This window comes from Heloderma suspectum, chromosome 5 (assembly GCF_057233095.1).
Source record: "Heloderma suspectum isolate Gila_16-S chromosome 5, 16-S_ref, whole genome shotgun sequence".
Classification (NCBI taxonomy): Eukaryota; Metazoa; Chordata; class Lepidosauria; order Squamata; family Helodermatidae; genus Heloderma; species Heloderma suspectum.
In genome coordinates, this window is record NC_139462.1 from 117,008,923 (window position 1) to 117,025,848 (window position 16,926).

A 16,926-nucleotide genomic window follows, 5' to 3' on the forward strand; every position below is an offset into this window, starting at 1 on the left:
TCCAATATACACAGTCCTTCTATCCCACCACTGTCTATACATTCATATCTGGTCAGAAAGGGGCCAAGGGTTAATTTCAGGGTAGGTCAAGGCTTAATTATATACATTTAATACGTAAATATTTACGTAGCCTATTACAGCAAAAGAGATGGGCAGAAATGGCGGCCGCTATCCCATTTGCGCCCCTCTCTTTTGCCGTAATAGCCTACGTAAATACTTATGCAGCCTATCACGGCTTCTTCAGGGACACAAATGGCATCCCTGCATTAGCTGTGACAGGCTATGTAAGTATTTACATAGCCTATCATGGCTACAGTGAAGAAATGAATGGCGGCCGCGGATGCGGCCACCATTCGCAACGCAGCGCGAACGGCAGCAGGGAGGTGTCCCGTTTCGCGCGCCTTTCGTGGGGTGGGGGGGCTTCGTTCCGCCACGGATTTCGGGGGGCTGAATGCCATTCGGCCTCACCGAGATCCGAGGCGGAATTCTCTGACATCCCTAGCAAAGAGTAGCGATGCAAATGGCGGCCGCAGACCGGGGCAGCCATTCGCAGCCACAGACCGAGGCAGCGGATGGACTGGCCTGGCCAATGCCAGGTAGGGTCCGTCCCGGGAAAATTTCATGGGGTGGCGGGGTGTGTGTGCTCATTTCCGCCATGGTCTCTCACTGGAGTCTGTGGCAGAATTCTCTAACATCCCTAATCACAACGGATTCCCTTTACACGTGCTTCCTTTCCCCCCTCCTTTTCCCTGTAGCTGAGTCTTCCATTTTATTTCATTGATCTCGCGCCTCTTCTTGCCACTTTAACTCTTTTCACGGACGAAACTGAAGTGGAACACAAACAGGGTAATTTGGTAGCTCATTATTTGCGATCCATTTAAAAATGGAACAAAGGGCATTTAGTGCAGGAGGCGCCCTGGAAGGTCATGGCATCATGAAAAGAGCCCGCAAACCTCTGTGAAGGAGCAATCTCAATCGCAGGATAAAAGCTCTGTGTGAAGGAGCCTGATTTGGCACGGCTGTTCTTATGTTCTTATGGGGCTGACATCTCTCTCCATAAGATTGTGCCCTAAGTCATTTCATAGCATCATAGGGTTGGAAGAGGCCCACAAGACCATCGCGTCGACTGAGGCTGCAATACTAAGCACGCTTACCTGGGAATAACTTCCATTGAACTCAGTGTCATTTACCTCTGAGTAAACATGCTTCGGATCAGGCTGTGGGTCTGCAATCCTAACCACACTAACTGAACACAGTGAGACTTCTGAGTATATTTGCTTAGAATTGCACTGTAAAAACATCCCATTTGAAGCTTTGTGACATTGTGTCTTATTGTCCTCAGTCTCAAAAGGGTAACCTTTTCTGGAATATTTTAAAAGTATTATGGACACTGGTCAAATCTACAAAAGACAGATTACCTTCTTGCTAATATAAACAAAGCAGCTACTCGGAATTTAGTCTCTTTCGTTTTAGCTTTAGCCAAACTTTGTTAAATCTCATGTTTTGGATAGTGCACCAGACCAGGCCCTTGTACATTTTCGTGTGTAAACTGTTTAAATTATTGTATACAGTGTGTAGAATTTGTCATGGCTAATGGCTGAAATTAATAAAATGAAGCAGAACTAAACCACTCAAGACGCAATCCTATGCATGTTTAGGAATGCGGGGAGTTGTAGGACATTTTTCTGTCTAAACATGCATAGGATTCCACCCTAAATGCCCTTAATATCATACCTCCTCTGCCTTAGTGGGAATTAGAAGCCAGAATTTGAACTCAATGGGGCAAGTGGCAGCGGGAGTAATTTAATTGAGTTGCTGAAGACAGAAACAATGAAGGTTTTGGAGCTGGCTTTTAGAACTAACACTGTCTGCCTTAATTCAGCTTCCTTCCACAGATGTTACAGAAATGCCTCTAGTCTCTAGTTCTCCTTTCTCACACTGACCTTCCTGGAGAGCTGCCCTGGAACCTCCTCCTACTTGGGAAAGTTTGGGTGTACTCCTGGACTTGGTCCTGAACCTGGATGCTCAGGTTTTGGCAGTGGCCAGGGGTGTATTCTCCTTCATGCATCACTGCCTTGTTGTGGCGAAGGGGCTTGCGTAACTCAGTGAAGCCATATGCTATGCCGTGCAGGGCCACCCAAGACGGACAGGTCATGGCGGAGAGTTCTGACAAAATGTGGTCTGCTCGAGAAGGAAATGGCAACCCACTCCAGTATTCCTGCCAAGAAAACCCCATGGGATGTATCACAAGGCTAAAAGATATGACACCAGAAGATGAGCCCCTCAGGTCGGAAGGTGTCCAATATACTACTGGGGAAGAGCAGAGGGAATTTCCAAGTAGCGCCAGAAAGAGTGAAGCAGCTGGGCCAAAGCCGAAAGGACACTCAGCTGTGGATGTGTCTGGTGGTAAAAAGAAAGTCCGATGCTGTAAAGAACAATATTGTTTAGGAACCTGGAATGTAAGATGAATGAATCAAGGTAAGCTGGAGGTGGTCAAACAGGAGATGGCAAGATTGAACACTGACATCTTGGGAATCAGTGAACTAAAATGGACAAACATGGGCGAATTTAATTCAGGTGACCATCATATCTACTACTGTGGGCAAGAATCCCTTAGAAGAAATGAAGTAGCACTCATAGTCAATAAAAGGGTGGGAAAAGCAGTACTGGGGTACAATCTCAAAAACGATAGAATGATCTCAGTACGAATCCAAGGCAAACCATTCAACATCACAGTAATTCAAGTCTATGACCCAACCACTGAGGCTGGAGAAGCTGAGGTTGATTGGTTCTATGAAGACCTACAACACCTTCTAGAACTAACATCAAAAAAAGATGACCTTTTCATCATAGGGGATTGGAATGCTAAAGTAGGAAGTCAAGAAATCACCGGGATAACAGGCAAGCATGGCCTTGGTGTACAAAATGAAGCAGGACAAAGGCTAATAGAGTTTTGCCAAGAGCACACGCTGATCATAGCAAACACTCTTTTCCAACAGCACAAGAGGCGACTCTACACATGGACATAACCAGATGGTCAATATCGAAATCAGATTGATTATGTCCTTTGCAGCCAAAGATGGAGAAGCTCTATACAGTCAGTCAAAACAAGACCTGGAGCTGACTGTGGCTCAGATCATGAGCTGCTTCTTGTTGCAAAATTTCGGCTTAAATTGAAGAACGTAGGGAAAACCACGAAACCATTCAGGTATGACCTAAATCATATCCCTTATGAATATACAGTGGAGATGACTAATAGATTTAAGGGATTAGACCTGATAGACAGAGTGCCTGAGGAACTATGGACGGAGGTCCATAACATTGTTCAGGAGGCAGCAACTCAATCCATCCCAAAGAAAAAGAAATGCAAGAAAGCAAAGTGGCTGTCTGATGAGGCTTTACAAGTAGCTGAGGAAAGAAGGGAAGTGAAAAGCAAGGGAGAAAGGGGAAGATATATCCAACTGAATGCAGAGTTCCAGAGAATAGCAAGGGGAGACAAGAAGACCTTCTTAAATGAACAGTGCAAAGAAATTGAGGAAAACAACAGAATGGGAAAGACTAGAGATCTTCTCAAGAAAATCGGAGATATCAAGGGAACATTTTGTGCAAAGACGGGCATGATAAAGGACAAAGAAGGCAGGGACCTAACAGAAGCAGATGAGATTAAGAAGAGGTGGAAAGAATATACAGAAGAACTATACAGGAAAGATCTTAATGTCCCTGATAGCCACGATAGTGCGGTCACTGAACTTGAGCCGGACATCCTAGAGAGTGAAGTCAAGTGGGCCTTAGGAAGCATTAGTAACAACAAAGCTAGCGGAGATGACAGTATTCCAGCTGAGCTATTTAAAATCCTAAAAGATGATGCTGTGAAAGTGCTGCACTCAAATCTGGAACACTCAACAATGGCCACAAGACTGGAAAAAGTCAGTTTACATTCCAATTCCAAAGAAGGGCAATGCCAAAGAGTGTTCAAACTACTGTACAATTGCGCTCATTTCACATGCCAGCAAGGTGATGCTCAAAATCCTACAAGCTAGGCTTCAGCAGTATGTGAACCGAGAACTACCAGAAGTACAAGCGGGGTTTCGAAGAGGCAGAGGAACTAGAGATCAAATCACCAACATTCGCTGGATCATGGAGAAAGCAAGAGAATTCCAGAAAAACATCTATTTCTGCTTCATTGACTACGCTAAAGTCTTTGGTTGTGTGGATCACAACAAACTGTGGCAAATTCTTAAAGAGATGGGAGTACCAGACCACCTTACCTGTCTCCTGAGAAACCTGTATGAGGGTCAAGAAGCAACAGTAAGAACCAGACATGGAACAACCAATTGGTTCAAAATTGGGAAAGGAGTACGACAAGGCTGCATATTGTCACCCTGCTTATTTAACTTCTATGCAGAGTACATCATGAGAAATGCCACGTTGGATGAATCACAGGTCGGAATTAAGACTGCCGGGAGAATTATCAACAACCTCAGATACGCAGATGATACCACCCCATGGCAGAAAGCAAAGAGGATCTCAAGAGCCTCTTGTTGAGGGTGAAAGTGGAGAGTGCAAAAGCTGGTTTGAAACTCATCATTAAAAAAACTAAGATCATGGCATCTGGCCCCATCACTTGCTGGCATATAGAAAGGGAAGAAATGGAAACAGTGACAGATTTTATTTTCTTAGGCTCCAAGATCACCGCAGACGGTGACTGTAGCCATGAAATTAAAAGACGCTTGCTCCTTGGGAGGAAAGCTATGGCAAACCTAGACAGCATAGTAAGAAGCAGAGACATCACCTTGCTGATAAAGGTTCGTACAATCAAAGCTATGGTTTTCCCAGTAGTAACGTATGGCTGCGAGAGCTGAACTATAAGGAAGGCTGAGCACTGAAGAATTGATGCGTTCGAACTGTGGTGCTGGAGAAGACTCTTACGAGTCCCCTGGACTGCAAGGAGGTCAAATCAGTCATTCCTAAAGGAAATCAACTCTGACTGCTCAATGGAAGGACAGATACTGGAGCTGAAGCTCAAGTATTTTGGCCACCTAATGCAAAGAGAAAACTCCCTGGAAAAGACCTTGATGCTGGGAAAGATGGAAGGCAAAAGGAGAAGGGGACGGCAGAGGATGAGATGGCTAGATAGCATCACCAGTGCAATGAATATGGACTTGAGCACGCTCCGGAGGAGAGTGGAGGACAGGAAGGCCTGGCGTGCTATGGTCCATGGGGTCACGAAGAGTCGGACACGACTTAACGACTGAACAACAGGGGTGTATTTGTGCAGCTGAGGCCAGTGCACCAAATGCACCTCTTGTTAGAGATGTCTGATCTGGCCATGATCACACATGCCTTTCTTACATCCTGTTTGAACTACTGAAACATGCTTTATGTGGGGCAGCCCTTGAAAACTGTTGGGAAACTTCAGCTGGTCCCGAATGCTGCAGCCAGACTGGTGACTGGGGCCAGTTACAAGGAGCATGTGACTCCTTTGTTTCAACAGCTTCACTGGCTACTGGTCTGTTTCCAGGCACAATTCAAAGTGCTAGTTATGACCTTTAAAGCCCTATATGATTTGGGACCAGGCTACCTGAAAACCTGGTCTTCTTGGTGGCTGCTCCCAGGCTATGGAACTCCCTGCTGAGGTAGGCTGGGTTGGCTCCTTCTCTGCTGTCCTTTCGCCACCTAGCAGAGGCATTTTTATTCAAGCAGGCCTTTGGCGTGTAAGCGGGTCTGTTGGGTTTGGTGCTGTTTTTAGTGTTATGAGTTTAATTGTACTTTTAATGCATGTTTTATTATTGTTTTAATCCAGTTGTTATTTATCTCTAATTGTAAGCCACCTTGAGCACCATTTTCTTGATAGAAAGGTGGGGTACAAATCCACTCTATCAATAGCTGGCTGTTTCCCAAATTGAAAATCAGTTTCTAAGTAACCAGCACTATGTCTGCACTGGGCTGTTGGTGTTGGATGGATTTGTGAGACTTAAATGTGCAGCAGTCCAGCAGGTAACTTAGGCCTAGCATACACGTACAGCAGAATGGGATGGTAGAATCTTGTGACTGTAGAACAGCCTGCCTCACTTCAGACTACAGCCAGGGGACCTCATGTAAAAAATTGACTGCAAAGAAAACAAAACAAGACTCCGGTACATCAAGATGAAGAGCCTAGTAGAGTGCATTGCTTGGTAGTGCTGGGCTTCCTCTTGCAAACACAGGCTTTTTAAGGAGAGGAGACTTTAAAAATTATAGCCCTAGTCCACAGCCTGAAGTGGGAGAGCCTCTAACCTCTACCACCTCATTCCACGGTTGACCAAGCCTTGCAAATTGTCTAAAAGCTTCAGATTGAAAACAACAACAGCAACTCGAGTGTGAATAAGGAAGTACAAATATGTTCCTTTGCCATTTCTACACAAAGGTATCTCATGACAAGAAAGAAAGGCTAGGGTAGGTTTCAGCTTGGCTGTTTGCTCAAACTTATAGTCACTCACTCTGATACCAAAACTAGAGTAATGATTAGAAATGAGGACAGCAGCCAAGGGAGTTTCACAGCTGTAACCTTGACAGGAAATCAGCACATTAAAGTGTTGTTCTTACATCTCAAGAGATGGCATTTAAAATAATGATTAAAAAATCCAGTGCTCAAAATGACTTGGACAAAATGACTTGGATGAAAAAAATAAATCAAGCTTTAAGATTTCAACTTCTCTGTCATCCAAAGTTTGGTATTACAGAAATTAGCAGTTCCAGGAGTTGTGCCCACTGAAATGGATGGAGTGCACAAGAGCACCACATATGTTCACACAGCTGGATAAGATTTCTCAGAGGCAAAGATGGGCTTTCATCATACCCTTATAGGCTGTGTCAGACAGCCCTTGCTTTTGGCTCAGATCCATTTTCCTGTAAACTGTCTTATTCACCACAGAGTAGTTGCTTCCCACAGGAAATGTAAAGCTACAGGCAATTAAGGGTTGTGTGGTTCTGTTGCTTCCCTAATGGTTCACCACCTGCATTTTTAGATTTCTCTTTTCCTAAATCCACCATTGGGCAACATCTTTAAGATCAACCAAAATGCCATAAAAGACTGCAAGCTTTTGCGTCCTCCAGAACTCTTCATCAGGTTAGATAGTACAAAAAAGCAGGGGTAGGGGAAAACAAAAGAAGTACAGAATTACAGAAGATGTTGTGGCCATGAGGTCTGCAGCTTAAACACAGTCTCAAGATGGAGACTGCAAACTGAATTAATTATCACTGGTAGGTGTTGCAGGTATCAGCTTACACCTAGCATTCTGGAACAAAGAAGCAATGGCTGACCAATCCCATTTCTAAAAAAAATAAAGACCAGCTGTAACCGAGGTTGGAGCAAATGCAGATTTAGTTAGGATAAGGCCTGCTTAAAGTCACTGATTTCAATCCATGTAGGCATGCCTAATTAGAAATATTTTAAAATATGTTAAACGGTATCCATTAATACATTATTTTGCACAGTATTGGGCTATTAATTGCATTTTAAAAACATTGTCTCAAACATGCCCCTCCATTTTCCAGCCTATATGCATAACTACTTTTCAGCCTACTGTGAGGAATCTTCTTGCCCAGTGCTCGGGGGCCTGTGGGAGGCTTTTGGCTGCAGCAGTGCCACTGTGGGGTGGGGTGGGACACCATGGGGATGCTGGGCCAGGCAACACTGGGGGAAAGGGCCCAAGGCATTTGGGTGCCTGAGGGAGGAAAACTAACTCTGCCCTACATTCCCATACACCATAAGAGCGCAATCCTATGCATGAGTTCCTTGGATGAAAAAAAGGCGGGATATATTAATTTAAAAAAATGTTGAGGTAGAAAAAAGTCCTACAACTCCCAGCATTTCCCAGCCAGCATGGACTTTTTTGTTTCAATATGCATAGGATTGCAACCTACATGAAGTAACTGTTTACTGCCTTTTAATGGTAGTCCCAAACCTCCGGTCTCCCCTGTGCCCAGCCCTCCAGGTGGTTGCCTGAATTGCTCCGCATTTGCTTTAAGCCTGCCATTCTTACTGGGCACGCTGATTTGCCTCTCTGCTCCACTGAACTCAGGATGTTTGTGGCCTTCCGTACCCCCTAGCAGAAAGCATCTTTGTATTCACAAAAATGTGCAAGGCTGCACATTTTTGGTGATCTCTGAGTTGGCCTCCTAAAGGTATTACACTGTACGGATTTTTTTTGTTATGGGCAACACGGATGCCTTTTTTTTTTTTTTAATTCACAGACTCTCGGGTCAGTGTGCGTAGGACTGCATTGCAGCTTTCGTGTGCAGGCAGATGCTGTCGGCACTCACCTGTAAGTTAAGTCCCACGGACTTCAAGGAGGATTACTCCTAGGTAAAGCTGCAGTCCGCTATACGTTGACGCGGGAGTAAGCCCCGCTGAAGACAGTGGAACTTACTTCCGTGTAGAGGTGCCTAGACTCGGCTGGGCTGCTCTGAGGAGTTAAGCCTGTTGCGGCTTCCGGCCGCCAGCTGCCCAGGGGCTTCCTATCGCTGCCCCGCCGGCCGCATCGGCCGACCCACCCACTTTTCCCAGGCGCGCTCCCCGCCGAAGAAGTAACGCGTTGAGGAAGGGCGCGCTCAAGCGGGCGCGTGCGCGGCAGGCCTGAAGGTTGGCAGCAGATGTCGTGCGCGCCGGGCGGAGAGAGAGGGAGGAGGCGCGGCTGCAGCAAGCGCGCCTTTCGGCGGTGGGAGCAGTGAGGCGAGCGGCTGCCTGCCCGGGTGAGTGCGCTCCTTCTGCTTCGGGATCAGCGTGACTTGGGGACCGAGGTGCCCAAGGCCGGGCTGTTCGGCGGTGGAGGGTGCCGCCCAAATTGCGGCTGGTGGGGCGCGTTCGGGGCTATGAGGAGGGGGTAATAGCCTATTCTGGTCAAAGGGGCGGTGGTGAACGAACTGGGACTCTGCGCAAAAGACCCTCCGCAAGGGGAAGGTTCGCTCCGAGGCTGCAAGCCCAACGACACTGGATCTCGAGTAAGCGCTCTACAACTTAGTCCCGAGTAAACGTGGACGAGGCTCGTGGTGCGAAGGCCGCGCTCTTTTGCCCGCGTGCTGGGGAGGCAGAAGCTGCCGTGGAGCCAATGCGATTTTCTCCCGAGTCCAACGGGAGTAGGTTTGGGCTGCGCGTGCTCAGGAATAGCGCTTCTCTCGTTTTGCAAACTGCTCCTGCTCTGTTTGCCAGGGAGGAAGAAGTCCCGGGGGAGCTAAATCCCGAGGAGCTGTGAGCGCACCGTTTGAGCATGATTCCTTGAAATTCCAGGGAATTAGTGGGGCTTTACTCGCAAGTAAGCGACGCTAAAGCCCCCTGTGCATGCTTGCGTGGCACAAGCGAATACTTCTGTAGAGGGAAGAATAGGTGCTGGTGGTGGCTGCAAGGGAAAAGCTCCGTGGTGGAACTAGATCTCCCTCGCAGCTGTGATTGGAGCCCGTTGTTCCAGTCTTACTGCCTGTTGCGAACATTTCAGGGAGAATGCAAGGACACTTAGCCCTCAGTTCCCTTTAACCGCGCCTTCTGTAGCGGGTGGCAAACATGTGAATTTTACCACCTGTCAGTGGATGTTTGCCAGGCTTCTGAAGATTGTCATCCTAGCCACTGTGAGCAGAGTAGGGAACCTGAGAGTATTACGTGCTCTGTATTAGTTTGAGGCAGTGATGCATGTGTGGTGTTGGATGAATTAAAATTTAAGGTCACTCGAAAATGGTGGTTAGAGACTCTTATCTGTGATCACTTGGCTCTGAAACAAGCATAGCAGTAAAGGGGAGAAGGGCAAAGACTTGAGCTATCAGCCTCCCTTTTCTTGCCCTGCAAATTTGTATCCGTATATCTGGCTGGCCAAGAATTCTCCCATGTGCTTGGGTTTCATAATTTTTGAAACAAACTCTCCCAGCCCTCCAGTGTTTGGGTTTAGTTTAATCTTTGCAGATAACCACAAACTCTCCCTCACTCACATGGTAGCGTGTCCACGGTCAGTCCACAGAATTGTTACCTACTGTAGTTTTTATACAAATCTCTCTATTAAAGGGAGACTTCTTGAGTGATATATGTAGCCAGCTACTTGTCCGGAAGGAATTTCTGATTTCATCAAGCTGCGAGTCTGGTTTACGTTAAGGAGAAAGCAACCCTATGGTCCCAGGAGACCATAGTATTCTTTGGAGTCTCTCCTCTGAGGCCATAGACACGCTACAACCTCAGAAGGGGGACTCCAGAATCCGATCCCTCCCCTGCGCAGCCGCCACCACAGAAAGAACCGTGCCACGGTTGCAAGATACAATGTTTCCCATGGCCCCTCCAGTCCCAGTCTTGTCCTGCCAATGCAGCTACTCTAGATAGGCTCAGAGGTCTGTCTAGAGGAAAAAGGGGGGGGGGGGAAAGGAGGTGGAGAAGTGAAAATTGTCGCTCATCCTGTCTTGCCTGCAGCAGCACAGTGGGGCATTGGATATTCGGAAGCCTCCAAGATCTGTCTGCCAAGGGTGCAACCATAGGGCACAATCCTATCCATATTTAGACAGAAAAAAGTCCTACAATTCCCAGTATGCCCCAGCCAGCGTGGGTCGTGCCCTTAGGGAGCAATCCTACCGGGATAGGAGGCCGCCTCCGAACTTGGAGGCGACCGCTGATCCAATGCAGGGCGGGAGAAGCACAGAGGGGATTGTCCCCTCCATGCTTCAGCTGCCCTGCATTTGCAGGAAGACAGCCGATTTTGGCTGTCTAGCCACGGGAAGGCGGAGTGGGGGGAGCGGCTGCCTGACGACATGTTGGGTGTGTCGTACTGGCATTTCTGCCTTCCCCGCCGTGGAATATTCCCCAGAACCCCCCATTTTCACTGCTCCACACTCCTCTTCTGAGTGCGGGGCCATTCTGAGCTGCCTGTGCGGCAGCGCGGGCGGGGGGGTCAGTTCTTGCAAACCGGCATATCCTGTGGCTGTCTAGCTGCAGACTAGTGGCCATAGGGTTGCGCCCTCAATGTCTTAAACCTATTAGCTGTCAATAAGGTTAGTAGGGTGCTCATTTGACTTTTTCTCAAAAAATTTCAGGAGACTGCTGTTTTTAGTTGGAATCTTTTCAGTCAAAGCTTTATCACACATGCAGTTTTGGAACTGAAACGGGTGTAGGGTCACTTAATCTGAAATATATTATCTTCTATAATAAAAGAGGATGTCTGTCTGTCACCACCATAAAATCCACACACCTGAAACTTGGTGTGCATGCTAAGGGGACCCTAGGAGTGTGCACTTTAAAGCACATTAATTAATTTTAATAAATTTAAATGTGTCCATTTGTTTGAAGCCTGCAGTACCATCTTCAGCCACTAGGGGCAGACTTCCCTATCCAGCCCATAATTTTCCATCAAGACAGTTTGAAGTTGGGGGGGGGAGTTGCCTGAGGGTCTTAGTTACATGGCTGCCAGCTTCCCCCCTCCCCCTGCTGTGGGACAGCCCTTCTCTGGAGAATGGAGTGGGCAGACCGTCCCTCAGGGGGTGCATCATAGCAGGAAGCATGTCTAAGGCTACCAGTGGGTATGACTTCACTCAGACAGGGCAGGTGCAAGGTGGGCGCAGAGTGTCCAACTCTGACAGCTGGGTAATCTTACTTGAAGGCTTCACTGTATCAAACTAAGGACTATTCCCACCCCTTGTGAAGCTGGTTCTGCTCACAAGTTTAAAATATTTGTAAGCTGCTTTTTGAAGGTCAAACCCTCCCAAGGTGGCTTCCAACATATACATTCACGGTAGAAAATCAAGAGAACTGTAAAACCATAGATCATAAAATACAATTGATAAATAAACAAGAACCACCAATACTTCCAATGTTATTAAGTATACATGAAGCTGCTTTATAGTGACTCAGGGCTGTTTCAGTAGACTGGCAGTTGTTCTATAAGGTCTCAGGGCCATTTCACACAGTATATGGCAGGAAACCTGGGTTTGTGCAGGGTGCACTTGACAGGGAGCTGCAGCCAGTCCTTACCCTCTGTGTGATGTGCATGTTACCACATTCACACATTACATTTGTACATATATACCTGAAAACTGTGATAGTCCGGCTGTTTTTTTTCCTACTCGGAGGTTCTAATTGAGTCCAGTGCATCCCTCAAGAGCCATATGCAGGAACTTTCATGCATTGGTCAAGAACTGGATAAGTGTTTTGTATTTGCCAGCCCCTTCTAATGAATGTGTGGGCTTTACAGTGTTCCCTCATAGTTAAGCATGTGGTATTCATGCCTGCATTTTTTCAGTTGCTGCCCAGACTTCCTTGTGCACCCAGCTATCTGGTCTGCATTAAGTGGCCCTACCTTTGTTTCTGGGTGAAGCCATTAATTTGCACAGTTTCTTCACTTTTTAAAAACGGTTAGCTCTCTGTGCCCCCCGCCTTAAATATTGGAAGCTATTGAGACCTGGTTGTTGACATGAGCTGTATGAAACCTTAGGATGGTGGGTTGAGTTTAGGCACATGTGACTGGGCTAGTGGAAATGGGCTTCCCTGCCTCATCCTTCCCATTGCAGCCCCTCCAAATCCCTGAAAATGCTGCTCAGAAGGTCAGGGGACCTTGATGAATGGCGTGAGCTGTAGTGTGAGGAGAAGGGGGTCCCTAAAAATCAGGCAGAGGCACCCTCTGTAAGCAGAGCCCCTCCGCCAATGTAAAGTAGATTCTGGATCCAACCCAGATACTTGAAAGTAAATGCTAGTTTATTCAGTATAATTAGAGGCTGCTGCACCATAAAAATCTCCGTTCTACCTACCTTCTAATTAATGATGCAAGGAATCAAACTGGGTCCCTATGCATGCAGAGCATGTGTCCTACCACTAAGCTATGGACTCAACTAAGTACAGTTATTCAGTCTAGTACTTAACAATAGACAACATAGACTTTTGGCACACAACTTTAAATTGGGTTTCTCAAGTTTACTGTACATCCCATATGTAATGGAATAACTGACTTTTCAGCTACCCATCTTTACCCAGGGTTGTATCTCCTGCCTCCTTGTTGGAGTATTCTCACATTCTTAGAGTTAACCCATGTCTCTCTCTCTCTCTCTTCCCCCCCCCCCCCGGATTATTGAGTTTGGTACATTCCTGGAAATACAGATTACAGTCTCCCCCTTATGCTTATTAAAGAGTGGGGACAGTCCACTTGCCCTAATTGTATTAACAAAAGGCTTGGTTAATTATTATGCTAATGGGTAAGTGGTGATGTGAACATCCGCTCTATAATGACCATTTTAGTGCTTTAAAAAATGTTCTGAAAAATGTGAGGTAGCAGTTACCACGCTGCTGGCTGACCATGAAATTCTTGGAAGAAACCACATCTCCCCAGTTTTCTGAATTATATTCATATTATTTTGTTATCCAACCTTAGTGTCACCTCCATTTTAGACTGTAGGCTCTGTGAAGGGCAGGGGCATGTCTATTTGCCTAGGATTAGCACACAAGTCAATTGATCTGTCAAATGTTATTAAACGACCACCTATTATTTAATCATTTTCAAATATTCCATGATGCTCAGAATGCCACAGTGTTAGTGGCAGCTTACATCCTATCTATCTAAAATTATTTATAGGCTGCCGAAATGAAATCCTTAATTTCATTATGATGTCATCTGTTGGCAAGGGCACAGGAGTGGAGGTTGCAGCAGTCATGAGGAACAAAGCAGGCCACAAACGAAAGCATTTCTTCCAGGCTGTCTGATATACCTGTTGGCATCTCTAAACAGAAAAATTACATAATATTGAAGTTATAATAATTCTTCACTAATTTAGGAAAAGTTAGTTTCATTCTGTCACAGCAACATATATGCTAATTCAAAAATAAATTAGTTGGTGTTCCACTAAAGCTCATACTTTAAACTGTGTAACCAAAACATTTTTTACCTTTCAGTTGGCCAAATCTTTCTGACTGGTTAAATGCCCAACCTTGTTTTTGCCTCTTCTCTGCAGTCAGACCAGGTGGCTTAAGTGACCCACATAGCGTAACTCCTTCATGACTCATAATTTAAATGCAAACTGAAAGAAAAAAGTGGATTTCCAAAATTGCTAGGTAAAATTGGGGAAAATAAAGCATTGTAAATTAGTTTGCCGAAGTTACTAGCCCACACATTCTTTTTCTTGCCTGCCTACCCATAAAAACAGCAACAAAGGATCAATCCTAACCTTGGCCAGAAGCTGAGCAGTGCCAGGAAGTGGTGGAAGTTATTCTCTGCTGATGGAGGTGGAAGTATGCTGGCAGGATGACGGAAAACCATAAATGTCCTGACTGTAATGTCCTCCAGAGCAGGGGGAAATAGGATACCTCATTGGCAGGTATGAAAATGCCATGTCCAAAGTCCTATCGTTTCCCTGGCACACCCACAGAAACAGCAGGACTCCATGCTAGCCCTGATACAGTTACTTCCCTACTATTGACTACAGTGGGCAGGATGAAAAAAAGCTAATCCCCTCCCCCCGCCCTGCCTTGCTGGTAGAGCAAAGGCAGGACAATGGATGTGGTGGTTGCTCTGTCCATTGATTCCGCTCCGCCCCCCGCCCCCCGCCCCCCATGAATGAGTGGTAGAATTCTTTTAAGTCATTTTTGCCTAAAAGAAAAGTATCAATTATCTTCCTTGCTTGGCTGTCTGGAGGGATTCCTTAAGTGTTTATGCACCATAGGTGTATAGCTCTTCATAAACCTGGAATAACAGGACAAATTATTCACACAGTCATGCTTGAGAACCTGTTTTCTCCTCAAAGTGCCTGGTTTCTCTTCTCCCCCCGCCCCAAATGAATCAGAAGCCCTCCCTCAGTTTGTTTTCTTTTGAAATTTTCTGGGGATGGTATTATGTTGCTGAATAACGTTCCATGTCTTGCTGCACAGTGCTCTCATGGGGAGTGGTTTATAAATAATAACTGACTTTATTCCAATTAGCTAAATTATAATCCAGACATTTTGTAGCTGATTGAAATGCAAACCAGCTGCCTGCTTGGAGATGGGTAAATTTTGCTTCTGGAGTTCATTTTAGGATTATCACTCTTCTGGCACTTTTACTGTGTTTTAATAAGCCAATTATTATGCAGTTCATCATTTATAAAGAGCATCTTCCAGTCTCACAACATCTTGAAAACTATTTTTGAGAATATCATTGAACCCTAATCATTGTGTTAACTCTTTAGAAGTGATCCCCACTAACACTTGATTGCTCAATTGGGATGTTACCAGGTGCTGCTGTTTCTGGTTTTGCTATTTATTGCTTTTTAAAATGTATACCGCAGGTATACATTAAAAAACCTCAACAGGTCTCCAGGGGAGTTTACAAAATGTTAATAAAACAGTAAAACAAATTGAAATAAGAACATTGAAACACCATGATATAGCAGTATAAAAGCAGTACTACTGTGCATCCAAGTCCTTGAAGTTTTATTTCTAAGGTTACATTTTCTCCCTACTCCTATGTAACAGGTTGTAGCTGCATGAGTTTTGGGCAGGTCTAGGAGAGGCTTTATTAGTTCAGATGCATCTTTTGTGATCTGCTATCTCCTACTTTTATGTGTTATTTTCTATTAAATTGGTAGAAAGGCCCTCATTAGGTGCATAGTAACAATAAAATGGAGTTATGACTCTGAAATAACTATAACCCACACCAAATTTTGGAGTATTCATTTCCAGTTTTTTTCAGGAAGGACATAAGGAATGCTTACATTTCCTCCTCCTTGGTTACTTCTGTATCTCCTATTCCTATCTTCCCAGTGTTGAAGCTGAGGTTCTAAACTCCTTGGGGCGGGCACCTTCCCTGTCTCATTATGTTACTGTATAAAGCACAATGGACATTGAGGGTGTTAAATAAGTTACTATGTAAATTATTGGCTGACCTATGAATCAGGAAGTCCCTGGTTCAAATCTTGCCTCTTGTCAGCCTCAGTCCCTCCTGCCTCAGTATGACTGATAATAACACTGACTTACTTTTACAGCAAGGGTGCACAACCTTTCCAATGCCAAGGGTCACATGTGATTCTGGCTCTGGGTTTGGGGGCTGCAGAAGCACTCAGGCATGTACATGGATTCCAGCAATCCTCATAACAGAACGGTCTTTCCTTGCTGCTGAGGGAGGTAATTCAGTGGTAGAGGGGCTGGGACACTCCTCCGAATTCAGGCCTTGGGGAGCTGTATGTGACCCCTGGACTGCAAGTTGTGCACCCTTGCCTTACAGGGTTGTTAAAATGACAAATAATGAATGTGAATTGCTTTGGACACTCAACAGTAGTATGCAAGGATTGAATAGTATTTAATATTGAAGCACAGGCATATTGTTTACATGTGTTTAGCATTTCAGATAACTTGTTAATATTTTATGAAATTATAAGTTAGCAGATTTATATGCATTTCAGAGCCCTAGTATTAAGACTTGGTGTGATAATGCAGTGGCTCACTTGAGTCTTTGGTATTCCTGTCATGCTCTTGATTCCTTTGAAGGTCAATTAATGCCTGCTGGTATGGATCAAATGTGCCGTTCACCTAGAAATAAGTAACTAAGAAGTGCTAATAGTTTTTGTTGTATAGAGAGCACTGGAACGCTGATGTAATTTTTGTACTAAAAGATGGAGACAAAGCAACCCTTGCAAAATCACAGAAACATATCAATTCCATTCGTAATTAGATACTTTACCTTCAGAGAGGCTAGGCACTGAATTACTAAGTATCTTGTCAGTTAAAAATTTGCATTTACATGGCCAATTTCCCCCCTTCAGTTTTACTAGGCATATTGGTTCTAAAGACTGATCTTTCTAAGAGCATGGGTCAGACATATTAGAGAAAATGCTATTTTCCTTATTTTCCTTGCAGGTTTATCTTGAAGCTTGGGAAACAAGAACAGATAATGCCTCAAAAACTTTATCCAGGTAACTGGAGAGGCTGGGTAAGTAGGGTGTTCATATAATAAATTAAATATA

General features: G+C 45.1%; 1 protein-coding gene across 19 annotated transcripts in view; it reads left to right on the top strand.

Annotated features, from left to right (window-relative positions):
* The first annotated feature begins 8,639 nt into the window (after positions 1–8,639).
* PROM1 (prominin 1) overlaps positions 8,640–16,926 on the top strand; it is a 123,035-nt gene continuing 114,748 nt past the window's right edge. For 15 of the 19 annotated variants that reach the window (XM_084857071.1, XM_084857081.1, XM_084857069.1 and 12 more), the window contains exons 1-2: positions 8,640–8,733; positions 16,820–16,892. The gene's annotated coding sequence lies outside the window, so the exon portion shown is untranslated. The remainder of the gene's footprint in view (positions 8,734–16,819; positions 16,893–16,926) is intronic. The other 4 variants (XM_084857084.1, XM_084857070.1, XM_084857074.1 and 1 more) reach the window with 1 other exon arrangement.